Source organism: Glycine soja, chromosome 19 (assembly GCF_004193775.1).
Source record: "Glycine soja cultivar W05 chromosome 19, ASM419377v2, whole genome shotgun sequence".
NCBI classification, from domain to species: Eukaryota; Viridiplantae; Streptophyta; class Magnoliopsida; order Fabales; family Fabaceae; genus Glycine; species Glycine soja.
In genome coordinates this window covers 24,778,958-24,795,912 of record NC_041020.1, presented here as the reverse complement: position 1 = coordinate 24,795,912, position 16,955 = coordinate 24,778,958, and positions in this window count along the sequence as shown.

The window sequence follows — 16,955 nt, the reverse complement described above, 5'->3', positions numbered from 1 at the left end:
GTAGCAAGGAAAATGAAAGAAACTATGCAGATTCTCGAAAATGAATTTTCAAGGACGAGAAATATTTAAAGGATTTTCAATTGACAGATTAAGTCAAATGACTCCTATTCTTGATAACTCATTTTTCTGTCAAAAAGAAAACTTTTAAGAATGAGGTCACATGAATGTCTGTACTTCTTATTTTGATTTAAAAAACAGTCAATCAAACAATTTTTTGTCTTTTTTAACTTTACATGTCGTTTACAACACCACTACCAAACGTATAGAATGAGCAGTATCTGATTGAACAGACTTGGAGTTCAACTCAGGAGTGCTAGTCACTTGAGCAAAGAAACCAATGGCTTACATTCACATTCCAGTGAAAGTTAAATAAGCAAAGATGCAATTATGAGAGAATGAGATAAGGACATCAAATTTATCCATATTGTTAGCATTGTGACTGTTGTTTACAGTAATGGCATAAACTTGAAAATCCTAATGAGTCATTGGAGACATCTAAAAACAACCTTCAAACTTCCCCATGCATAGTGCCGCTTGCCAATGTCAGAGCTCACAAGCGATTATCCTCCTCAAATTTTAGCCAGCCTGCATCAATCAGATTTTGCACCTTATGTTTCAGGGTCATACAATGCTCAATGGAATACCCCGAAACTCCTCCATGATAAGCGCATGTTGTGTTCAAGTTGTATCCTCAGAAAGATGGAGGTTGAGGAACCTTGGCTGGGCTTATGGCTACCATTGCACTATTGAGTAGATATGGGAGTAAGTTAGCATACGACACCAGGATTGAGGTGAATTCTACAGGCTTCTTTGCTGGAAAATTCCTTCCCTGGTTGGTGTTTTGGTTTGTGTTAAGGGTGGTGTTTGGTATTTGATGTGCAGCAGGCAGACTATGTGGCTGATTTAGGGGTGGCCTTTGTGAATGATTGGGTGTCCTTGGCTGATAGGGTGGTAGGTAATGAGAAGGGCTGATATTGGCTGAGTATTGATATTGTTGAGCTGGTGAGGAATTTTTCCATGTAGGCATGGTAGTCACAACATGGGTTCCTCCCTCATTCTTACTCTCTCCATTTTCCCCAGGCTTCCCATTCATCAAAGCAGGATAATCAAATTTGCCTCTTCTCAGACCCACTTCGATCCTTTCGCCAGTGAAAACTAAATTAGCAAAGCTTGAGGGCGTGTAACCCACCATCTTCTCATAGTAGAACACCGGTAACGTGTCTACTATCATTGTTATCATCTCCCTTTCCATCATTGGGGGTGCTACTAGAGCTGCCAGATCCCTCTATCTTTGGGCGTATTCTTTGAAAGATTCATGTTCCTTCTTGCACATGTTTTGTAGCTACATTTTATCCGGAGCCATATCAGAATTGTACTGATACTGTCTAATGAAGGAAACCATTAGGTCCTTCCAAGAATGGACTCGGGAAGGTTCCAGATTAGTATACTAGGTGACGACTGCCCCAGTAAGACTTTCTTGGAAGAAATGCATCAATAATTTTTCATCTTATGCATATGCTCCCATTTTCCTACAGTACATCCTTAGGTGATTCTCGGGGCAAGTAGTCCCCTTGTACTTATTGAAGTCTGGCACCTTGAACTTCGGAGGGATGATGATGTTAGGCACTAGGCACAACTCTACCAAGTCAGTGAAAGCATAATCTCCACCTCCTTCAATGGCCCTCAGCCTTTCCTCTATATGATCAAATTTTCCCCTTTCCACCATAGCAGGAGGGACTCTTCCCACCATAAAATGCCAGAGTTGTGGTTGTGGTTGTGGGCGAAATTGACGGCTCCCCAAAGTTTCTAGCATGGGTACACCACCAACTGCTTGCCCCTCAGTGGCGTATCCGAGGTGAGGTTCGAAGTCGGTTAGGATGTGGTCTCGGGTGCTTCATGTGTCTCCCCCATAGGTTGAGAGACATGTGCATGATCAGATTGAGGTTGTTGGCTCTCAATGAGTATGGGAGTGGAGTTATTGACATTCTCATTGGGAGCGTGTGCAACATTGGGTGGTGTATTGTTAGGAGGCAAGCCATATGGTGGGAAGGAATGCTTGTTCAGAAATTGCACAAAATGAGGGCCGCCCATACTTCCTAACGCTTCGCTTCCCTGCCCTACTATATTCGAGACTGGAGGATTTACTTGATTGAGGCCAGATGGGTGAGTCGGGTCCACCTCAACGGTGGCGCTGGTAGCGACAACTGCAGCCGCATTAACCTCCATTATTTTCTTCGTGCTCAACATGGCCTCCATCATGGTGGCCATTTGGTCTTTCATGGCCTCCATGTCAACCTTCATCTGCTCCTAAACTTCCTCTATTACACTCATTACTCTAGCTCTGGCACGAGTTCGGTAAGGGTGCCATAAAGCGTGTTCTTTCCTTTTTTATTAAACTGATTACATTTTTGATTTCATGGAAAGAATGCGATGAGCGATGCAACCAATGTGAAAAGAAAAATAAGCATGGATGCATGTGAATGATGCATTGTTGAAGTATTGTGAATTTTACATAGGACATAGGGTGGAATAAATTAAGATTTTCATTAAAACAACATGGTTCATCACATATTGTCTAGAAATAAAACATGGACGTCAACAGTCCTTAATTTTTGTAAATTGAAACAATTATGTGTTGGCAGTAGACAAAGAAACGATGTAACTCGATCCATCTTCTGCCCCAACTTTTGCAAGCTGGTTACTTCCATACTTGACCTTGACTTGATGAACCTTTCCTTAAAACATGTGCTTGGTTCAACCCCATAATCCAAGGAATATAAATTTTGACTGACAATACTTCGACAACCTATTATAGAGATGAATGACTAGGACATACTTACGCTATGCATGGAAAATGTAATTATGAGATTGGGATGCCAAAGAACCATCATTTCCTAGTTAACCATGAACTTGGTACCATGTTCACATGATTTTAAATCATATTTTTTTAAAAAAGAAATGAGTGCATAATCCCAAAATGGTTGGTTTATAGCCATCATCATGGTACCCAACACATGTAACTGAGAATGTGGTGTAGACTTTCATGCTTTATTGTGACTTTCTTTTGTTCTTTTTTTTTTATTTTTGGTTTTGCAGATGAAAATGCAAGGCATGAGAAACTATGCATGAGTGAACATAATATACGAATGATGAAAATAGAATGTATGTAGTTGGCATGCTAAATGAAGATGTATGATAATGCAATGATTTATGAAAATGCAATGCATGAATATGGTAAATGACAAATGCAGGAAGAGAGAACATAAATAAAGAAGTCATGATAAAAACATTGCACACTGACTGAATGGCCTAACTCTATTACCGTCCCCAGTGGAGTCGCCAACTGTCGCAACCTACCCTTTGGCGGGAAGGCGAGGCGAAAAGCCAAAGGAGCGTCTTCTCATGGAATAAATGCGTGGAGTCGCCACCAACATTTATTTGAGGGAAAACGTTAGGAAAAACAAAAAGATGAAGGTCTACGAATTTTGAAAATAAGGGTTCAGGAGTTGTTTACACATGGGGAAGGTATTAGCACACCATGCGCCTGTCACAAGGGACGAAAACCTTTAATCGAGTATGCAAAACATGACTTCAAAATTGTGTATTTTCCCTTTTTATATTTTTTTATTTTTTGGGGTCGATAAAGGTGTTGCCCTTGCTCCTACATATCCTCAGGTGCGATGAGGAATTCAGACCTACGTAGTTCTTTAAGTCTAAAAGTTTGTGTGTTACATTGGTTTTATGTTTTTTGAAAGATTGATTTTAATTGCGAACAAAAGTCGTTTAAGGCAATGGACCTTGAAACGATCTCAAGTGATGTTTGATGAAAAGCGGAGAGAATCGTTAAGGCGTTGGACCTTGAAACGATCTCAAGCGATATTTGATGCAATGAAGGAGTTTGTGAGTTGGTTTTATTTTAGTTTTGTTTATTAACCTTCAATCTCTTTCAAAGATAATTTGTGGCACTAATGATCGGTTAAAACTCTCTTTACAAGAGAAAAGCGATTATCGATGATAGGAGAAGGAGATGAAGATGCACAAAACAATAAAGAGGACCGCTAAGGGTCCATAAACCATGTCCAAAACCTTAAAGACAAACACTAACCCGATGAAGAATGAAGAACAATGTAAAAGTCGATTATGGACGCAATTCAGTAGCGCCTCGTCCTCATTTTTCTCTTCTTTCTCCTTCTTCTCTCTGATTTCTCTCAATTTCTTTCAATATATGAAGGTTGAACCCCTTCCTTCAGCCCCCTCCCTCCTATTTATAGGAAATGAGGGGACTTAGTTGATCTGCAGCTCGCCCAAGCGAGTTGTTGCTTCAACCTGAAGTAACCTTGCTCGCCCAGGCTAGCTAGTTACTTCACCCCTAAGTTATTTGGGGGCCCAGGCGAGCTAGAGGCTAGCCTGAGTGAGCCAGGGGTCAGAAAAAGCTTCCAAATGACCCTTTTGCCCTCCCATTTGGGTATCTTTCATATTCTTGATCAAAACATTGAATGATCATTTGTTTCGCACTGTAACTGGCATTCAACACTGTAAGTCGACTAGCAAGGATCAAAAGATCAACAAACGATAGTCCCTGTCATACCCTAATTTCGTCCGGGTACCATTGTTTGATGGCATGCAACCTTTGTTTGACTGCTTCGAGGTACTGGGCACCCTTTGTTGCACAATACGTGAAGTTCTGTGACATGCCGGAGATCAAAAGGAAGCATTGTTACACAATCTGTGAGTTTCTGTAACATGCCGGAAATCAAAAGGAAGCATTGTTACGCAATCCGTGAGGTTCCGTAACATTCCGAAAGCCAAAAAAGGAGTAATTACATGACCCGTAAGGTCCCGTAACTTTATGGAAAGAAAACAAGTATCGTTATGAAATTCGTAAAGTTTCGTAACGTTACGGAAAAAGAATCACCAAAAAAGCAAATGGGGGTGTACTTAGTAAAAAAGAGGGTGCAAATAGCAATTAGACCCACTTGGGCCTTCCAGGATGTTCCTCTAGAAGGCGGTTGCTTCTGGAGGAAGCAACCTGGCTCGCCTGGGCGAGCTGGGTGCCAAGCTCCTCCCCTATCTTCCTATAAATAGGGGAGGAGTGAAGGAGAAAGGGGTTCAGCCCTTCTGGTATTTCGAGATCACTTAAAATTAGTGAAAAAAATTATTTCCGTGAAGAAAATCCAAGCCTAGGTGCTTCCGTAATGTTTCCGCAACGTTTCCGTGGGTGATTTCATGAAGATTTTCAACCGTTCTTCGTCGTTCTTCGGTCTTCAACCGGTAAGTTTCCGAAATCAAACTTTTCAATTCATTCTATGTACCCTTGGTGGTCCCCATTTGTTTCGCGTACTTTTATTCTCGTTTCATTTACTTTCCATACCCGCTTTTGACGTGCTTTAGTCATTTACTTAAGTCATTTTCTCACCTAATCAAAAAATAAAATAAATTTCCACCGATCATTTGATTTCTAATATCCGTTAATTTCTGTTAAAATGAAATCCGATCGTTTGGTCATGCCGTAACCACGTTGGAAACCAAAAAGAGGTAAAATAATAATATAATAATCAAAAAATATCTTTTAGTAAAATAAACCAAAAAAATCAATCGGACGTTTCTCTTTGAGATTTCTCTTTCTTAACTGAATTGACTAATAACTAAAGTGAAACTAAGGCTAAAATCAACTCGCAAAGTCAAGCTTGTCCGCAAAAAATCACTAAAAAGGATTTTAAGATTCAATACCTCAGTTTTTCTCACCAAGTAAAAATGGGTCATTTTAAGGTCCAACGCCTTAAAATGACCTCCTTCCAAGTAAAAAGAATCGCTTGATTTGCCCTTTAGAAATAACTAAGTAGGTCTGATTTCCTCTTCAATAGAGGGTGCGTAGGAGCAAGAGCCCCGCTTTTGTCGACCTCAAAAATAAAAAAGAAATAAAAGTTTAGATACACAATTTCACACAATTCTAATTTAAGGCTGTTGTCCTTTGGGACAAACGTGAGAGGTGCTAATACCTTCCTCAAACGTAAATACAACTCCTGAATCTGGAATATTCTTTATGACCGGTTTCCTTCGGTTTTTCCGACGATTTCCACAAATAAACGTTGGTGGCGACTCCATGCATTTTCCTCCTTTGGAAGACGCTCCTGTGAGCCTCGCCTCGCTCGCCTGCAAAAGGGTAGGTTGCGACAGTTGGCGACTCCACTGGGGACTTTTTTTGTGAGTTAGGCCTATTTTAGGAAAGTGTGGATTTGTGAAAATTTGTGTGTGCATTTTTTTGAATAGTGTAAATATAATAAATGTTGTCTTTTCCACATTTTTACGCTGCATTCTAAGCACCCAAGGGTTTGAGTAAAAAAGGGGCCCTATACCCGGATCCATGGGAATCTAAGGAGTGGAGGTGAATCTATGGTCATGCTAGGTCTTCAACTTGCTTGATAATAGTGAAACCTCGTCTAGAGCTTTCTCTCTTTATAATGTGTTGTCACTGGTATTCCATACCGCCACAATATTATTATCTTGAGTGATGATACCTCTAGAAAACAGCCATGTGAGATATGGATCGTTGGGAGTAGTTATTAGAGACCCCTAGATATTATCCAATAGGTCCCCAAATAGGGGCATGGAGCAAACATGCTCTGTGCCATTTGTTCTCATGCATTCTTCTGCATATAGCACATAAATTATAGTTTTGCTGTATAGCTAGCGATATCTTGTCTCATTAGAGTAATGCGTCACTTTTTAATGCATACGATGGGGCGCCGCAATGCCTAGAACGTAGTATTAAAAAGATGGATCTTTTTCGGTCTCGTATATGTAAATTACCACTTGTTTTTCTTTTCGTTTCATGCATGCACATTGCATCATTCATATCGGAGCCTTGATTCACCCCTTTTTAGGTAAATGACGGGGACAAATCAAAATGGAAAAAGATTCTATCAAGTCAAGATTAAGGGCCTAGATGTTACTAGCCTTAAAGAGTTGGGATGGTTGATGGGAGCCCTCCAAAGGCAAGCCTTCCACAAAATGTTCGGAAAGATTTTAGATTTGACCACAGCGGAGGTATTTACGGAAGCCGTTGTATCCCTCGCCCAATACTATGACCAGCCGTTGAGATGCTTCACGTTTGGGGACTTCCAAATAGTACCGACTGTTGAAGAATTTGAGGAGATTTTAGGATGCCCTCTTGGGGGAAGAAAATCGTATCTTTTCTCCTGGTTTCTTCCCTCCTTGAGCAAGATTGTAGCTATGGTCGGAGATTCAGCGAGAGAGTTGGATTGTAGGAAGCAAACTCGAAACGGCGTAGTGGGCCTACGGCGGAAATACTTGGAAGGCAAGGCAAGGGATATGGCGAATCAAGAGGAGTGGGTCACGTTTGCGGATATACTAGCTTTGCTAATCTTTGGGGTTGTCCTCTTTCCAAACGTGGACGGTTTGGTGGACCTAGCCGCAATTGATGCTTTCCTTGCATATCACCATAGCAAGGAGAGTCCGGTGGTAGCTATCTTGGCGGACTTATTTGATACATTTGACCGAAGGTGCGAGAAGAATAGCACACGGATTGTCTATTGCTTACCCGCTCTTTGTGTGTGGATGGTTTCGCACCTATTCCAACAAGACATAAGGCACCCATGTCTGCTCCAAAGTTATCGCTCGTGCATTGAAAAGAGAAGAGTAGATTGGGACCAATACTTGGCTGGGATAGGAGGCAGAATAATCAACTGGTTTCCTCGATGGAAGGAAGGAAATGAGGGAGTTCTCTTCTCATGTGGGGACTACCCAAACGTTCCGTTGATAGGGACGAGGGGTTTTATTAACTACAACCCCGCACTTGCTATAAGACAGTTAGGGTACCCCATGAGGGGAGCACCGACGGAAGAGAGCCTCTCGCCTTTCCTTGTGAGAGATTTCGACGCGGAAAGTTTCAAGATTGTACAAAGAGTCCACAAGGGGTGGGAAAACCCGTTAAGGAAAGATAAAGAACTTAGGGGCATCCGTAATGGCATCATCGGTGGTTATCATGAATGGCTAAGAGTTCATACACGAGGGTTAGATTGTCTCTCCAAGTTGGAAATTATCAACGAGGAGAACTTCGAAGCTCCGAAAGAGGATGAAGAAGTCCAAGCTCTAAAATCAGAGCTAGGAAAGGCAAGACTCGCCAAAGAAAAATTCAAGTTAGTCGCTACAGACATCCTGTCATACCCTAATTTCGTCCGGGGACCTTTGCTTGATGACATGCGACCTTTGTTTGGTCCTTGTAAGGTGCTTGGCACCCATCATTAGGCAATTTGTGAAATTCTAGGACATGCCGGAAAACAAAAGAAAATATTGATGCACAATCCGTAAGGTTCCGTGACACACCGGAAATCAAATGGAAGCATCGTTGCATAATTAGTGAGGTTCCGTAACATTCCGTAAGTCAAAAAGGGGATGATTATGTAATCCGCAAGTTTCCGTAACATTACGGAAAGAAAACAAGTATTGTTACGAAATTCGTAAGTTTCTGTAACTTTACGAAAAAAGAATCACCAAAAAAAGGCAGAGGGGGGGTGTACTTAGTAAAAATGGGGGTGCAAATGGCAACCAGGCCCACTTGGGCCCTCCAGAAGATTCCTCCAGAAGGCTGTTGCTTCTGGAGGAAGCAACCCTGCTCGCCATCTCCCCTATTTTGCTATAAATAGGGGAGGAAGTGAGAAGGAAAAGGGTTCAGCCCCTTAGGCACTTCTCTCTCTTTCGAATTTGCTTGGAAAAATTGTTTCCGTGAAGAAAATCTAAGCCGAGGCGCTTCTGAAACATTTCCGTAACGTCTTCCGTGAAGAATTTCGCAAAGGTTTGAACTGTTCTTCGACGTTCTTCATTCGTTCTTCATCGTTCTTCGATCTTCAACGGGTAAGTACCTCGAACCAAGCTTTTCGATTCATTCTATGTACCCGTGGTGGTCCACATTGTGTTTTGTGTATTTTTATTCTTGTTTCATTTACCTTTTTTATACCCCCTCTTGACGTGCTAAAGCCATTTTACTTAAGTCATTTCTCGCTTAACCTAAAAATAAAATAAATTTCCACCGATCGTTTGAATTGTATTATCCGTTAACTTCGGTTAAAATGAATTCCGACCGTTCGGTCGTGCCGTAACCACGTTGGAAATCAAAAAGAGGTAAAAAATAATATAATAATAATAAAAAACATCTTTTAGTAAAATAAAGCAGAAAATCAATCGGACGTTTTCTCTTTGGGATTTCTCATTGAATTGACTAATAACTAAAGTGAAACTAAGGCTAAAATCAACTCGCCTAGTCAAGCTCGTCCATAAAAATAGGTTTTGAAGTTTATCATTTAAATTTCTTACTAAAGTAAAAATGGATCATTTTCAAGGTCCAACGCCTTAAAATGATCACCTTTTAAGTAAAAAAGAATCACTTGATAAAAAAGAACTACGTAGGTCTGATTTCCTCATCGCAATTGAGGAATACGTAGGAGCAAAGGGAAACACCCTTGTCGACCATAAAAAGAGAAAAAATATAAAAAGGGTATAAAGGATATAAAGACATAAAAAGGGAACATAAAAAATCAAAGTCATGTTTGCACATTCGATTAAAGGCTGCCGTCCCTTGGGACGGACGTGTGGGGTGCTAATACCTTCCCCCTGCGTAAATACAACTCCCGAACCTTACACTTAAAAGTTCGTAGATCGCGTCTTTTCCGGTTTTTCCGACGTTTTCCTCAAATAAACGTTGGTGGCGACTCCGCGCGTATTCCTTTCGTGGAACACGCATCCCGCGAGTCACGCGTCGCCCTCCCGCCGAAGGGTAGGTTGCGACACATCCGGAAAGAGTGTGCCAAATTACGAGAAGAAAATGTGGCTACTGCAAGAGCCCTCGAACGAGAAACCAAGAGGGCTCGCAAGGAAGAATATGGCCGAGATAAATTCCGAGGAGCTTTGTGGGGAAGCAACAATGAGCTCAAGCTCCGGAGAGAGGAAAGAGACCAATCACGAGTACATGGCTTGGTCTTAAAGGAGGAGTTAGCTGCTTGCTCAAGATCCAAGAGGAGTTTGGTCCAACACTTAGAAGCCACGGAGCAAAGCATGCTAGCTATAATAGGTCAGTACAAAGAAGAGTTAAACCAGTCTTTGACCCATGAACAAAAACTAGTAGAGGACTTCACACAAGCGTACGCCAAGAAGGAAGCAAGAGGGAGGGTGATTGATGCATTGCATCAAGAAGCGACCATGTGAATGGATAGGTTCGCCTTGACCTTAAATGGAAGTCAAGACCTCCCGCGACTACTAGCCAAAGCAAAAGCCATCGCCGAAGTGTGTTCAGCCCCAGAGGAAATTCACAGGCTAATCAATTACTGTCAACACATGATAGATTTAATTGCCCATATAATTAGAAACTGTTAGGTTCTGTTGTAACACTTTTGTATGATCTTGGCTAGATAAAAGCTTTTGTTCCTTTTTATAAAAAGAGAAGTTCTAAAACTCATCACGTTGCCTAAAAAGGCCTTGAAATGGATCCAAGTGCTCTGATCATTCATTAGCATATTCATGTTTTGGTGGCATACTCACCATTGTTTGTTTCTTTAGGGAACTCACCATAACTAAAAAAGCGCAAAGGCACCCCTATAACACCCGATCCAGAAGTAAGAGGGATAACGAAGAGGGAGTGCAAGAACAGATGAAGGCCGACCTATTGGCCTTAAAAGATCAGATGGCTTCTATCACGGAGGCCATGCTAAAGATTCAAAAAACTATAGAAGATAATGCTACAGCGGCCGCTTCCAATACAGCTAGGGAAGCGGAACCGGTGCTGCAGCCCGCAATAAACTTGGGCCGAGACAGAAACGTGACGGGTTTCAATCGGAGGTATAATCCTTAAGCCTACCCTTATGGTTTGCCTCCAGACTTCACTCCCCGTACCGCTCCAGACGATTTGAGCCAAGCCCCTACCTTCGAGGGGCAGCTCCCTCCTCATGCCAACTATTCTCTACAAGAAGATGATGAAGGAGATGCCCATTTAGGCCCTCTACTTCCCCTCAAGGAACCAGCCCCCAATGAGTTGCCCCAACCAAACATAGTCCGCCACGTCCCGTCTCCATCCGCACCCTTTAAGGAACTCCTTCCCTTTGCAAAAGACAAGGGAAAGATTGATCTACTTGAAGAGAGGCTGAGAGCGGTAGAAGGCCTCGGCAACTATCCGTTCTCGGATTTAGCGGATCTGTGTCTGGTACCTGACATCATCATTCCTCCCAAGTTTAAAGTACCAGATTTTGATAAATATAAAGGGACGACGTGTCCAAAAAGTCATCTTCGGATGTACTGCCGAAGGATGAGGGCATATTCTACGGACAAAAAGCTGTTAATGCACTTCTTTCAAGACAGCTTAGCTGGAGCAGCAGTGGCGTGGTACACCAATCTGGAAGCTTCTCAGATCCGGTCATGGAAAGACTTGGCAACTGCCTTCATTAGGCAGTACTAATACAACACGGATATGGCTCCTGATCGAAACCAACTTCAGAGCATGACCAAGCAGGAACATGATTCCATTAAAGAATATGCTCAAAGGTGGAGAGACCTAGCAGCCCAAGTCGTCCCGCCTATGACTGAAAGGGAAATGATCACGATTACGGTAGATACGTTGCCCACGTTCTACTATGAGAAGCTGATAGGATATATGCTGGCTAACTTTGCAGACCTCGTCTTCGCCAGAGAAAGAATCGAGTTTGGATTGAGAAAAGGCAAGTTTGAATATGCCTCCAACGTCGCCCCCAACAAAAATAGAAGAGCCCTAGTGGTGGGCACACGGAAAAAGGAAGGAGATACCCATGCGGTCACCACCGCCCCAACATGGATGAAAACACCCCAAAATGCCCAAAACTCATACCAACACAACCACCCGAACTTTTCGATCCGAGCCGGAAGTTCCCTCCCAACTCAAGTGGAAGGGCCTCCCGCAACAGAAAAAATGCCTGCCCAACACACAACTCCAGCCACTCCCCGGCCAGCCAATAATACAACTCCTGGCGCGAGCTATAACAATGCACGACGCCCCCCGAGAGACGAGTTCTCTCTTGTTCCCATGGCCTATTCCGAGTTGTGACTCTCATTATTGGAAAATCATTTGGTGGTGGCCATAACCCGGGAAGGTCTTCCAGCCACCATACCCCAAGTGGTACAACTCGAATGCCACATGTGCATACCATAGTGGAGCCCCCGGACATAACATTGACTCTTGCCTCCCATTCATGTATAAGGTGCAACACCTAATAAATGTCGGCTGGCTATCATTCCAAGAGGAGGGCCCCAATGTTAAAACCAATCCACTAGCCAGTCATCGAGGGGCTACCGTAAACGCCATCGAAAAGGATAGGCCGTCAGGGTCAAAGAGATTAAAAGAGGTGGTTACGTCTAGACGATTCATCTACCAGTCGCTGCAGGCAGCATGCATGGTCTCTCGTGGCGGAGGCGAAAGTGATGAATGTCTGTTTCACCTCAGGGAATCACACGACATGGAAACCTGCCCCATGGTGGAAGAGTTACTTCAACGGCTCATGGACTGGGGGCAGCTCGAAGTGTCCGAGGGAGATAGGGAAGAACCGCAGATTTGCATGTGGTTGGCAGAAAGGACGATTCCCCCAACCCCCAAAGCCCTAGTAATATGTTTCACTAGGAATGTGACCGGCTCCAGGTCCATGTACCCCCCCCCCCTGACAGCGCCCAAGCCAACGCCGTTTTCCTATCAAAGCAATAAGGTCGTTCCATGGAAGTATACCCCTCCCGCTTTTGGAGAAAGAGCTGCAACCGAGGTTGACTCCTTGACAGCCAAGGTGACCAACATCACCGGCCTTAGTGGCATAACCCATAGTGGCCGGGTGTCTGCTCGCCCTTACTCAGCGGAATTGCCCTCCAAGGGGAAAGCACCCATGATTCAAGAGCCCGCAGATGTGGCCACCCCCTCAAAAGAAGTGGATCCCCCAGTGGTAAAAGGTGCTGAAAAGAAAGAAGGCCTTCAAGGAAAGGCGGTGACCTTGGGAGAGGCTCATGAGTTCCTTCGTCTCATCCAACAAAGTGAGTTTAGAGTAGTTGAGCAACTGAATAAAACTTCGGCAAGGATCTCTTTGATCGAACTGCTCATAAACTCCGAGCCTCATCGTGCATTATTGGTAAAGGTCCTTAACGAAGCCCACGTAGCACACGACATCTCAGTCGAGGGTTTTGAAGGCATTGTTAATCATATAACTACCAATAACTATATCGCGTTCACGGAAGAAGAGATTCCAGTTGAGGGGAAAGGGCACAACAAAGCTCTACATGTGTCTGTCAGATGCATGGACCATGTCGTCGCTAGGGTACTCATCGACAATGGTTCAAGTTTAAATGTGATGCCAAAGACCACCTTGGAGAAACTTCCTTTTAATGCGTCACGTCTAAAACCAAGTTCGATGGTAGTACAAGCCTTTGACGGTAGTTGGCGGGAGGTGATGAGGGAAATCGACATCCCCATTCAGATAGGCCCCCACACTTGCAACGTGGTTTTTTAAGTGATGGACATAAATCCCGCCTACAACTGCCTTTTGGGGAGACCCTGGATTCACGCGCTAGGAGTGGTCCCTTCGATGCTTCACCAGAAATTGAAATTCGCGGTTGGTGGACTCTTGGTGATAGTGTCAGGCGAAGAAGATATGTTGGTGAGCTTCCCCTCCTCCGCACCATATGTAGAAGCAGCGGAGGAATCATTGGAAACAACTTTCCAATCCTTCGAGGTGGTGAGTTGTGCCTCTGTGGAAACGAGTCCGTTGTTACCTTGTCTGTCTAATGCAGCCCTAATGGTGGCACGGGTAATGCTCAAGCACGGTTATGAGCCCAGAATGGGTCTGGGCAAGGACAGCCACGAGAATGCCGATGTGGTCGACATTAGGGGGAACCCGTACAAATATGGGTTGGGGTATGAACCCGGGAAACTGGGAAGAAAGAATGCACCGTCAAGATTCTGGGTAGATAGGGCATGGCCCGACCATATTAGCCAGTGTTTCACAAGTGCCGGGATAATGTTTGAGGAAGAGGTGGCGGCAATAGGAGAGGAGTCTCCACAAGATCCGCCGAGTTTCGTACGACCGTGCCATCCCAATTCCCAAGTGGGGAACTGGCGCGTGATGAGCCAGTCGGAAGTCTATACCGCTGATTCAATGTAATTAGAGGCTATAGATTCCTTTCTCTTTTGTTTTGTGAAATCTACCTTATTAAATAACAAAGAGATCTTGTTTCATCTGTTCTTGCGATTCCACCTTTTTTCATATCATTTTGCATGTTTTTGTTTTTTGTCTTGAATGGTATAGATGTGAGGGTCGATTCTTTAAGGATCCTAACAACGAGGGTTTGATAATCGATTTTGACCGAGAAGTAAGTCAAACAATAAACGAAGAAGAGGAAAAGGACATCCTTTCCCCAGAGTTGGAGAGGTTGATCGCTCAGGAAGAACGTGAAATAAAGCCTCACCAAGAGGAAACCGAACTGATAAACCTAGAGGCCGGAGAGGGAAAGAAAGAAGTGAAAGTACGAACCAATATGACTGCACCTATCCGCCAAGGTTTGGTAACCCTTCTTGAAAAATAACAAGACATCTTCACATGGTTGTATCAAGACATGCCAGGTCTGGACCTCGACATTGTGCAACATAAGTTGCCATTGAATCCTGGGACTTCCCCGGTTAAGCAAAAACTACGAAGGATGAGACCCGAAATGTCTTTGAAAATTAAAGAAGAAGTGAGAAAGCAGTTCGATGCGGGTTTCTTGCCTGTAGCTCGATACCCAGAGTGGGTAGCCAACATTGTCCCGGTCCCAAAAAAGGATGGCAAAGTGCAAATGTGCATAGACTATCGGGACTTAAATCGAGCCAGTCCTGAAGAAAATTTTCCCTTGCCACACATTGATATACTGGTAGATAATACAGCCAAGTTCGCCCTTTTCCCCTTTATTGATGGTTTCTCAGGGTATAAGAACCAGGTGGTTCTGTGGAACAGCGACTGCCAAGAGGCCTTCGAAAAAATCAAACAGAGCCTCGCGAATCCCCCGGTGCTCATGCCACCTGTAACAGGAAGACCTCTTTTCCTGTACATGACTGTGTTAGATGAGTCTATGGGGTGCGTGTTGGGTCAGCACGATGACTCTGGGAAAAAGGAACAAGCCATTCACTATTTAAGCAAGAAGTTTACCGCCTGTGAGATGAATTACTCAATGTTGGAAAGGACGTGTTGTGCCTTGGTATGGGCGTCACATCGTCTTAGGCAGTATATGCTCAGTCATACCACGTGGCTTATTTCCAAAATGGATCCCGTGAAATACATCATTGAGAAGTCGGCCCTCACGAGACGAATCGCTAGGTTGCAGGTACTACTATCTGAATTCGATATTGTGTATGTCACCCAAAAGGTGATAAAGGGGAGCGCCTTGGCAGATTATTTGGCCCAATAACCCCTCCAAGATTACCGGCCGATGCACCCCGAGTTCCCGGATGAAGACATCATGGCCCTATTCGAGGAGAAGCGGACGCACGAGTATATAGACAAATGGATTGTTTGTTTCGATGGGGCATCTAATGCTTTGGGCCATGGAGTAAGGGCAGTCCTTGTATCCCCAAATGATCAATGTATTCCTTGCACGGCCAGGCTAGGTTTCGATTGTACCAACAATATGGCCGAATATGAAGCGTGCGCCCTTGGGATTCAAGCGGCCATTGATTTTGACGTAAAGCTACTCAAAGTGTATGGAGACTTGGCTTTAGTAATACGCCAGTTGAGAGGAGAATGGGAAACTATGGATCAAAAGTTGATACTCTATCAAACTCATATCTTGAAGTTAGCCGAATTCTTTGACGACATTTCTATCCACCACATACCTCGAGAAGAGAACCAAATGGCCGATGCATTGGCCACCTTGGCATCCATGTTTTAACTTGCTCCACACAGGGATCTGCTGTACATTGAATTCAGATCTCGGGGCAAGCCGGCACATTGTTGTGCGATAGAGGAAGAGCGAGATGGGAAACCGTGGTATTTCGACATCAAACAGTATGTCGAGAACAAAGAATATCCACCAGGGATTTTCGACAATGACAAAAGAACGTTAAGGAGATTGGTTACTGGTTTCTTTGTGAGTGGTACCATCCTGTACAAACGAAACCACGACATGACCCTCCTGCGATGCGTAGATGCCAAAGAGGCGAACTACATGATTGAGGAAATCCACGGGGGTTCATTTGGGACACATGCCAATGGGCATGCTATGGCCAGGAAGATCCTTAGAGCAAGTTATTACTGGCTCACAATGGAAAGCGATTATTACGCCCATGTAATGAAATTCCATAAATGTCAAGCGTACGCGGACAATGTCAATGTTCCGCCACATCCTCTGAATGTCATGTCCTCCCCTTGGCCTTTTTCCATGTGGGGGATAGATGTCATTGGGGCCATCGAACCCAAAGCTTCGAACGGTCATCGCTTCATTCTCGTGGCGATAGATTATTTCACCAAATGGGTCGAAGCGGCTTCTTGTACCAATGTCACGAGGAGTGTGGTGGTCAGATTCATAAAGAAGGACCTTGTGCTGAAAAAGATATCCCACGCTGTTAAAGATAATCGAGGGAAGTGGGCCCCGAATTATGAAGGACCTTTCATTGTGAAAAGGGCTTTTTCTGGGGGGGGGCTCTGATGCTCACCAACATGGATGGCAAGGAGCTACCCTCGCTCGTGAACTCAGATGTCGTTAAGCGATATTACACTTGAAATCTAGGGCAATTGAGGAAACCGCTGCATGTTCTTTTTATTTTTGTGTTGTTGTGTTCTTCTTGGTTTCCTCCAGGGATTCCGGTCCGTTGTAATTGTCTCGTCACAGTTCTTTAAAAGAAGAGAACATGCGTCTGAGGTTTCAGTCCTCACTTTGGTTTTAAACCACATACAATTTGTAATAACCTG